Source organism: Haplochromis burtoni, unplaced genomic scaffold (assembly GCF_018398535.1).
Source record: "Haplochromis burtoni strain Fernald_Lab_line unplaced genomic scaffold, NCSU_Asbu1 Contig_56, whole genome shotgun sequence".
Classification (NCBI taxonomy): Eukaryota; Metazoa; Chordata; class Actinopteri; order Cichliformes; family Cichlidae; genus Haplochromis; species Haplochromis burtoni.
In genome coordinates, this window is record NW_024582417.1 from 318,050 (window position 1) to 328,590 (window position 10,541).

The following is a 10,541-nucleotide window of genomic DNA, read 5'->3' on the forward strand; positions in this document are numbered from 1 at the left end:
GTTTTTTTTCAAAAATACTGCAATTTGGAGTCTCAATTGAAGTCATATTTCAAGTCTTGATTTAGTACTTCTAAGTTTCTGTAAACTGGCATACAGCGTAAACCTTGTCAATTAATTTTAGTCCTCCTGCAGTTGGTGGACACCACGCTCCGCTGTTAGCACGTTTTGATAAGTGTGATTTGGCTATCAGAAAGTCATACCTATAGATATGTACGATGGAGGCATAAACCACATAAGGTAGTATATTCTAATGAGGTAACACAGATTGATAGACATGACTATAAAGTTACACTACGGTAGGATGTTTTGACAAAGTAGGATGTTTTGTCAGAACACCGGCTACACGTTACACCTACAGGAGCTGCTCGGTCATGGAAACCAGTGCCACGAAGCTCCCGGTGCACAATTTTTGTGCTTACGTTAATGCCACAGGAGGTTTCTCTGCAGTTACTGAGTCAGCAGAGCATTGGCGACTTTTATGGACTATACACTTCAGCAGTCTCCGACCCCAAACTATATGTGGTCTCCCACTTTTTGGGTAAGTTACTATGGTTACTATACACTTTGCAATAATACCACTTACAGCTTATCATGAAATATCCAGAAGGGTTTAAATTAGATTTCTTGTGACTAAATGTTTAAACATCACCTTTCTTGCTAGCTGTTGTCATAAATGCTAGTTAGTTAAATGTGTTATTCCTATTTTATAAATGTTCAGCGACATTTAGAATGTGATTTGACTAATGAAAATGTAATTAGGGGTTTTATATGAGGATTTTCTGTCTTTTAGACTAGTTGACTAGTCCATTTCTTTTTTCTGTTTAAATAAGTAGAAAATCAACCGCCAGAAACATTGCCAGTATCATTGGTGGCATCCTATTACAGTATTACAAGCTCTTCAGAATGACCCAAGTGTTGGTAAAGACTAACTGCACGGCTTGGTGCTTGATTTTTATACACCCATAGCAAGGGACTGAAAACACCAGAATTTAAAGGTTAGGAGGTGTGGGCCTATACTTCTGTCCATAAAGTGTACTGTAAGTGAAACTAAACAAAAACTGCATTAGCAGTGTAGTTAAAGCAAAACAGAAACTTACATGCGTGTAGAATAAGTAGCTGTCTGTGGTGGTTGAAGGTGACTTTCCAGAGGGAGCTTCTTTTATATTCATTGCTCTTCCTGCTGCTGGCTGGATGTCTGAAATAAAAATCTTAAATAACATAATATGACTTGTTATGCTACCAAATATCTAAAACATAAAGCTATTATTATTTGTTATGTATTTGAAATTAAATAAAAACGCAAAACTAAAACCCCATTTAAATATCTTTTATCAAATACATTGTAAGAAGCTGCCAAAAAATAATCTTGTTAGCATCAATTCCTGTGATACAGCCTTCAGACTTCCTTTAAAAGTAAACCCGCCTTTACTTTTAAAGATATATATATCATTAGCATTATTTATATGTTGAAACCACAGATATGAAAAGATTTTATTGACATATATAACCCTGTAACCTCGTAATGAGGCTACATCTGCTAGCATAATCAGCGTTACACTGACGCTAACATTAGCATGACTGTCACAGCAGCTGCACATTTAGCGACTTCTTTATCAATAGTTCAACTAAACTTTCACACATAAAATTACCCAAAATAGTGGTGCGCTAAAAAAAGACAGAGCTCATAGGATATTGTGTCAATAATAAGTTACTACTAATAAAGTAAAGGTTTAGAAGAACTAATTTGGTAAGCTAGTATGTTCCATTTCTAGCTGCACACATGACATTGCGATACAACATTAAATGTTCTGTAGCTTCATGCTGTGTGGATTACATAGGTGCTGTAAATCCATCATGTTGTGCTTTCAGCTGCATAGACTCAAAACCTGCTTTAACATTCATTATTCAGCACGGAGAAATGATACATGTTTGAGAGATACATCAGTGCACTCTCTGGGTTTCTGTTGATAAATAATACATATTTAATCTGTTCACTTGCACAATATAAGACTCCTGAGTGAAGCAAATTTACCACATTACAAAGTGAGAACTTCCCATTGTGGTTTTTCTCTTTTACTCTCACTGATTCCACATTTTGATGCTAAAAAAATATCATTTTAAGATTTTTCTCATAGTCCTGCTTTTGTGTGCTAGGATTGTTGTGAGTCATCAGTAAGGTACTAAATAGGATGTGATAATTTCAATAATGACCATGGTTACTGAGGGAGAGAAAAGAGAGGTGGTGGTGCTGGGAGGGAGGGGGGAAGTAAACCTTTTAGTGTTATTAAAGCTTAAGCAGTGCAGACGGCATGTGGCTACATCCTGGGAAATACCACAAGAGAGTCAAGGGGGAAGGAGAGGAGTGGTAATAAAGCTGATTGTCTGATAGGATGTAAAGTAATGAAACTTGTGGTTATTCATTCACTTAAAGGTCAAAGTGTGTCTTTATTGACATGTGGATAGCTGTGATTGACTCTCCATTGTGACCAATATACCTCTGCATCAACAAGCACCCAACATTCACAGGCACACACATATGCACAGACCATAATAAATATCTAAACAAAGGCCTTGCTGAGGATGTAACCAGACTGGTTGCTGTGGTGACATGAGGGCAGTAACGATGTTAAACACCACAGAGACTGCAGCAGTGAAGGGCAGAAACAGCACTGCACCGCATCTCCTGCAGTCGCCACACAGTAGCACGTCAATACTTAAGACTCATGATGAAAAGTTAGAAACACATTGCGCTGTGTTTCATTCTGCAGCATTGCAGCAGCAGCACACAAGCATAAGATAAATAACAGGTCAGGCACCTGAGCTATTTCTAATTAAAGTGATATGTAAAGAACTTAAACTTACCATGTGAACCTCTAAGAATCTGTGTTTAATTTATGATACTATCTACTTAATAGAAGCTAAGAATATTACAATATTTTGTATTTCATGTTCTCTTATCACTGCTGTAAAATAAAGCTGTCTCAATGCCCACATACTGTACCAGCACATTTATACTATAGCACTGCAGTCCATTTAGTAGAGCACAGCCACATACACTCAAGGAGTTCACCAACTGTCTCCCGTGAATTAACGGCACTGGTTGCACTTTAAGTTAACTTGGAAAGTTATTTCATATTTAGTTTATAGTTAACTGTTAACAAAACAATGAACTGAGAATTACTAATTTGATTGATCATTTGTTTATAAACTACTGAATATTATAAATGCACATATTCCTTAAATAAAAAACTCATTATAAAATGTAAATACAATGAAATACTGTACAGTGCATTTGCACTTGGATGATTAATATGAAGGTGAAATTGCTAATATTGTAACCAGTGTATAAATACACATGAGTAGTGGCAATGGCATCAAAACAAGGCAGAATCTGAAGAAAATTAACACAGTCAGACAATGTACAACAATATGGCCCAGACAACAAATCCATAAAATTACAACATGAAAATCCACAGTACCAAAAATCCTCAACAACTTAAAAATATAAAAACATACAGCATTAAAGATAACAAATGTGAGTGAATATTCACCCGCTGTTTACTTTTGTGTGGACTAGCTGTTTGATTATGTTTAATTTAGGTGAAAATAAAGCATTAACAGTGCACCTTAAAAGCATTGACGCTTAAAGCCGTCTGGTCTGTAAAAGTAGGAAGCGGAGGGAGGGACGGGGGAGGCGTCTTTATAAGAAGCATCGATACGTAACGAGCCGGGAGTGAAATTTGTCTTGTTACTGCTGTTCTGATGTGTCATCACGCTGATGCCACAGGACACCTTGTGAGAAGCTCAGATGCCAGCAGCAATGTCATAACACAGTGTGAAAAATAATACGAGAGCCAATTAGAGTGTAATTATTGTTGTTTCTTATCAGCTGGGACAAATAAAATATTAAAATATAATAACCAGTTCAATTAAACTCTATAAGGAAATTAGTTTTTAATACACAGGCTAAAAGCAGAGTAACAATGGTTAAACCTTAACAATCTTTAGTAAACATTGTTAATGTATCTCCTATCAGATGTTTCTTATTCGAGTCACCACAGCAGCTCATTTGCTTCCACATCAATATATATATATATGTTTTTAATAAATTCACTGTCCATTCTCTGACCATGTACAACTATTCAACTGTGCCTCTTTAACTTCCAACTTTCCAATTTAAATCACAATTTATTAAAGTTTAATTAGCTGAAGCTGAAGCTGAGGAGAATAAAGGTGTTACACACTGACTTTATTAAACCTATCCTACTGACAGTAACTTATTTTTCTTAGCTCAAGTTAAATAAACAAAACAACCCCCAACAGGGTGTACCCCGCCTCTCACCCTATGTAGCTGGAATAGCCTCCATCCCCCCTGGATAAGGAAAAGCAGAAGAGAATGGATGAATAGATGGAAAACATCAGTAGAACATAATAAATATTAATACAGTTGAATGAAAAATGAACAAACCAACACTGCCTGGCAATAAAAAAATAAAATTGAGTGCGACCAGTTTGCGCCGGTGATCGAGGTGCATTCCACACGTTAACGCACTTTTCAGCATCTTCACCCTGATCCACTGGGAGAAGCTGAGCTCCTTGACTTCAGTCACTCACTCTGCAGACTGCTGCCCTGCAGTATTATGACTCAGATGATGTATTTCTTATGCTTTCTAGACACGCCACCACTCATCAGTTTCACTTGTACTCATATCTGTTTCAGATTAGGCTAGTTTTTTGTGTTGTCCAGCTTGAAAGTGAGGTGTTCGTCGCATATACTTCATCATTCTTTTGATTATCAGTATAATGGTTACATTAGACCTCTTGGCACATGGCTTTTTAGTGGCTACACGAGGCACCATCTGTGTCACTTCTTTATTTGTCTTTGTTTATTTCAGCAAAACCAGATCTGACTTATGTGGGTATCTTACCTCCTCTTGGCTGTAGATTTTACTGTAAGCACATCATCAGATTATTGCTGTGCTTTTGTGACCACACAGATCTCTGTGTGAGTCTCTCAGTGCGACCCCTGGAGAATCCAATCAAGTGTAGCAATGTTTCTGGTCATGTCAGCCTTTAATTGACCTTACCACCACTGTAAATGGATATATATTTAAAAAATTTGACGTATTTTTTCCTCCTCTGTGCAATCATACCAATCCTTTCACAGAAATCCATCAGCGTCTTCCCATCAAATGCCCTTCTGCTCTGTGACCCACTCTCCACAGCTGATCCGCTGTTATAGTGGTGATAAGGCAGCAGTGAGATGGGAAATCATTTCATTATGCCTCTCCTGTGTTCCTTTGATATTTCCCTCACTGCCCACTCACTAATTCATAAAGATGAAATTAGAGTTGGCTTATTCTTCTCTGGAGCCTGTTCCTTGTCTAGTCTCCTGTCTTGGATCATCAATTTGTGTCAGTCTCTATTCTGCTCTCTGCAAGTGACTCGGTCGCCTTTTGAGATATCCCTGCTTGGCACAGTGTCTCTCCTCATCCTCTCTCTCTGTCTCCATCTGGTCCATCTCCACCTGACTCATTCTTATTTTTTCTCCCCCCCCCCCACACATCAGCTTTATCTTTGCCCTTCTCTGTCTTTACTCCTGAAAACCTGCTCTGGCTGTTTCACCTGGAGCTCACAGAGAATCCATATTAATTCCATTTGCTTTCACTCCATGTTCCTTTTCCTGTTTGTTTATATCTGTCAAAGCAGCTGAGCTTCAAATCCAGTCCGTGCCCATCATCTCCCCTCTCCTAAACTGTCTTAGACTCTGTCTTCTTCCCTGTTCTTTAGCCAGAAAGGATTTTCTGATCCATTAGAAAGACTGCTGACAAAAACTGGGAACAGTTTGCTGTTTTTCTTTTCTGCTTTTAAGTCATATGTCACTGCCCAAAATATAAACATATATTGATATATGTAATATATATATATATATATATATAATATATATACACTGTTGTGACTATGATATTACTTATATATATATTATATATATAATTAGGGGTGCAACGATATTCGTATCGATATTGAACCGTTCGATACAGTGCTTTCGGTTCGGTACGCATATGTATCGAACAATACAAAATTTGTAATTTATTTTATCAACTTTCCTTCTGACGATGCTGTCTGTGTTGAGCGCTCAGTGTATCTGCGTTCGACTACTCCGCCTAGGGACAGTGCAGCCTAGCGATAGTCGACGCAGATCACTGAGCGCTTCAACACAGACAGCATCGTCAGAAGGAAGAGCGCAGGGCAAGCTAGCGAGACAGAAGTTAAGCTCTCCTTGCAACAGGCAAATTGAACCTCATTCAGATCTGGCGTTTGGAATTATTTTGGTTTTCATGTGACGTATGACCCTGAAGGTAAGCGAGTCATGGACTAAAGTAAAACAGTATGTTGGATGTGCCATGCAATGCTCAATTACATGGGTGGGAACTAGTGTGTTAGCGCAGTTAGCTCGTTAACGTGTTGGCCGTCTAGCCCCATGCACGGGCGATCGGCGGTAGCTCGTTAACGGAGATTTGCCGTGTTGTGGCGTTAAGGTCATTTCAACGAGATTAACCTGAAAGCACTAGTGGGAACACAACGAATATGACTGCACATTTACGCCGACATCATCCTAGTGCAAAGACAAGTGGAAGCAGAAAAAAAACAAGCAAGCATGCTACTAACTTTAGCCGAGTCATTTAGACAGCTGTTAGCACATGATTCTCCTTATGCTGCTGAGAATATAGCCCAGAAGAAGCGGATAGTATAGCTTTTATTTTGGAAAGAGACATTTCTCTGTAATAAACTCTCTTTTCCAAAGATGAGTGATTCCTCAATCAGATACAGGGCTCGCAATATCGCTAGCCCGACGTCCCGGGCTAGCGATTTTTTCAGTCGGGCTACCAAAATCTATCTCTGCCCTGCCCGTCGGGCTATCGTAGGAAGGAAAAATATATGTCAATGCTTTTGCATTCTTTCGGAAATGTACTGGGTAATTATGTCATTGGCATCGGTGAGCCACTGTCAATATGTGACATATTGAAATCGCGTTTGAATTTGCGCTTGTTTTTTTGCTTTCACTTTGCAATGACAGCACTGATCTGTGAGTGATGATAATTTGTGCACCAATTCCTCTGACATCGTCTTATTAATCGTTAGCTTACTATGCAAACATGACAAGTGAAATCTCCCGCCAGCAAGCTTAAACATGTGAGAGGTTGATCGCGCAGAGAATCGCTGAGCTTATGTGAGTGCGTGTGTAAAAGCAGCAGGATATATATTTTAGTTCTGCTGAGCCAAATAAGACAGGTCAGGGTGAAGAAGTGACAGCCAAAGAAAAGCTTACCACAAAACGGAGAAGTTATGACAAATCAGACTATAAGGCAAAAAGAAAGTGCAGCTTTATGGTTTCATGGACAAAAGAATTTCTGTGGCTGCAATATGACGAGCTAAATAACCAGGGCTGCACATAAGTGGTCCGCAGGTGCGCATTCGCTGTCAAAATAAAAAACACGCACAAGGGTTAGGGTTAAATTTAAAAACTGTACTTTTGAGTTAAAATATATATTTATAATTTTAATAAATGACAAATTAAAAAGGCATGAACATTTTTTTTGTATCGAAAAAATATCGAACCGTGACACCAAAGTATGCCGAACCGAACCGTGAATTTTGTGTATCGTTGCACCCCTAATTGTTATATATATATATATATATATAATATATAGATATATATATATATATATAATATAATAATACATATGCATATATACATACATATACATACATACATACATATACATACATATACAAGCTGCAAAGGTTTTCATTTTCAGCCTTCTCAGCCTTCAGTCACCACTGTTCTGATATCTTAGTGGATTAACTCATCTTTGAGAAAGACAGATTTAGGGTACATCTCAAAAGTACCCTCAATAACACAACTCTTGCAATCTGCTGAAACTCTGCAGCTTTTCTGGTAATTTTGATAAGTGGAAGCATTTTTTTCCCTTTTACACAGACCATGCTGTGTTCATGACAAGGGAGAGTTGTGCTTTCTTCATTTTCCAGATTTATGCTTTGATGGCCTCTTTAGGGTGTTGTAAAAAGGAAATAAAGCCTGAATACTGCGATAATATTTAAGATCTGGCTGTCTCAGCTTTGTCTCTCTATATATATTCACTCAGCACCATGTTATGTTTAGTTGGCTTTGTCCTGGTTATTTTAGGGTTCGCCTGCACAACCCCACTGACACCTAACATTTGATCACCCATCCAGCTGCTACACACTAAACTGTTTTTTTCTTTATTTGCTGAATAAAATGGTACATTTTTGATCAGTCTGTGTCTCTCCCATTATTTGTTATGGCTGTTGAGTCCGACCATGACGAATGTTGCATGAAGAATGTTTCATGTGCAGACACACATGCAGTACATCTGTTCCCCACAAATGTGCAAAGATGCCATTTGTCATTGAATCTTTCACTGGGACCCAAATTAGCCACTGTAGCAATAAATTCAGGAAACATGGACAGCACGGGTGTTATGTGTTCTCCTTTTGGCAACACTGGCCTGGTGCCTACAAAAAATGATACATTTTATTTGTAGGTAACATGAATTGCGGCTATTCATCTGCCATTTGATGCCACTCTTATTTTGCTGATCATGCATGGCTTTAAGATTGGCTTCAAGCAACCCGCAGCAGAAACCTGGAAATATAAATTTAGTGAGAAAATGCTTTTAGCTAGTTAAAGTTTAATAGTTATTGAAATTATGCCAGGCAATATGATAGACAATCCCAGTGTGATCACATTATCAGTATGGAGTATGGCATTCTTTCTCACGTGGTCCTTTCTCATGAGAGGTTAGAGATTTTTTCAATACAAAAGATTAAGGATCCTAAAACACGACACAGTGTCAGACAGGTAGAGTAAAACAGAAAAAAGGACACTCTTTAATCTGGCACAGTAATAGTTAAACAATTTCAAAAGCATATATTTCAAAGACTGAGACACTATCATCTTTTGTTCTTGAAATGCATAAACAATACATATTTACCACATACTAAATTAATAAAACTTTGCTAGTACTTTGTTGGATCCCGTTCATTCTTGCCTCTTTTAGATGCCTTTGTTCTTTGTGGAATAGATTTCACAAATTTAACAAGGTGCTGGCAAAATTTCTCAGATTTTGATTCATATTGACATGATAGTATCGCAACGCTGCCACCAGCAGCCTGGACAAGATGAATTCATGCTTTCATGTTGTTTACATCAAATTGTGACCCTACCCTCTGAATGTCAGAGCAGAAATCATGGCTCATAAGCCCATGCAACGTTTTTCAGTCTTTTGTTGTCAAATTTTGGTGAGTTCTTGCAAATTTTAGCCTCAATTTCCTGTTCTTAGTTCTTGGCCTTCTGTTTCTACAATCACAGTGTTCTGCATTCAGAGACTCTCTTCTGCAAAACTTTGTTCTAACAAGGCTTTATTTGACTCACTGTTGCCTTCATATCAACTTAAAGCAGCCTGGCTTTTCTCCTCTGACCTCTGACGTTAACAAGGCATTTTTTCTCAGAGAACTGCTGCTCGCTAGATATTTTCTTATTTTGGACTAATCTGGCATAAACAACATGCCACCTTCAAAGTCACTGATGCTCAAAGTCACTGATGCTCAGCTTGAACATCAGCAAGTTGTCTCTATGCCCACAAGCTGCCATGTGACTGGCTGATTAGATAGTTGAGCAGATAATTCAACTGCTCAACTGCTAATGAGCAGTCGAATTAATAAAAAAGACCAGTGAGTGTAGAGCTGCTGATGTCGCTGTTCTTGGAGATTTTTTTGTTGTTTGATTTTTTGCATACTGTGTGTGCATGTGTGATGACATGATTTAGAAGTGCACAGCCAAAAATGAACACGCTGCGGCTTACCTCAAACATTTGCGTCATGATGTCAGCTGCAACTGCCAGACAGGATGAGTGTACATCACAAAGACATCGTCCTCACACACAGGGTGGCTCACACTCGGCTCACAATTTCTCCCGCCACAAACATCCCCCACCTGTGCACCTCTGTCCCCTGGGTCAATAAGCAGAGGTCAATTATATCTGACATCATTTTGCAATCAACCAGCAGAATGCAATTCTGTGTAACAAAGCTGCAAATTTTCCCCCTGCATGTGCATCAGTGCATCAAAATCTGATGTGAAATGTAACAGAGCAATTACAGCCGGGACTGACTAACACGCACCATCTCCATCTTGACCACGTCTATTGCAGGGCAGACCTTCATTTTCTGCACAACTGCTTCCTGCCTCATAGCATTATTACAGGGACGATGTGGAGAACAGGAGATTTATATGGACATTTAGGGGTCGCAGTTTAGAGCCGAGTGTCAGCAGACTAAATGTTATGTTTAATGTTTTAGATCATACAACGCCCCCAAGAGGACTGTAGTGCATACTACAGCTGCAGTTTAAATCTCTTAACTGTTAGCAAGTAGTAAAGCCAGTGCTGTACAGATAACATTCATCTTATCTGTGAAATGACACTGTATGGGGGGGG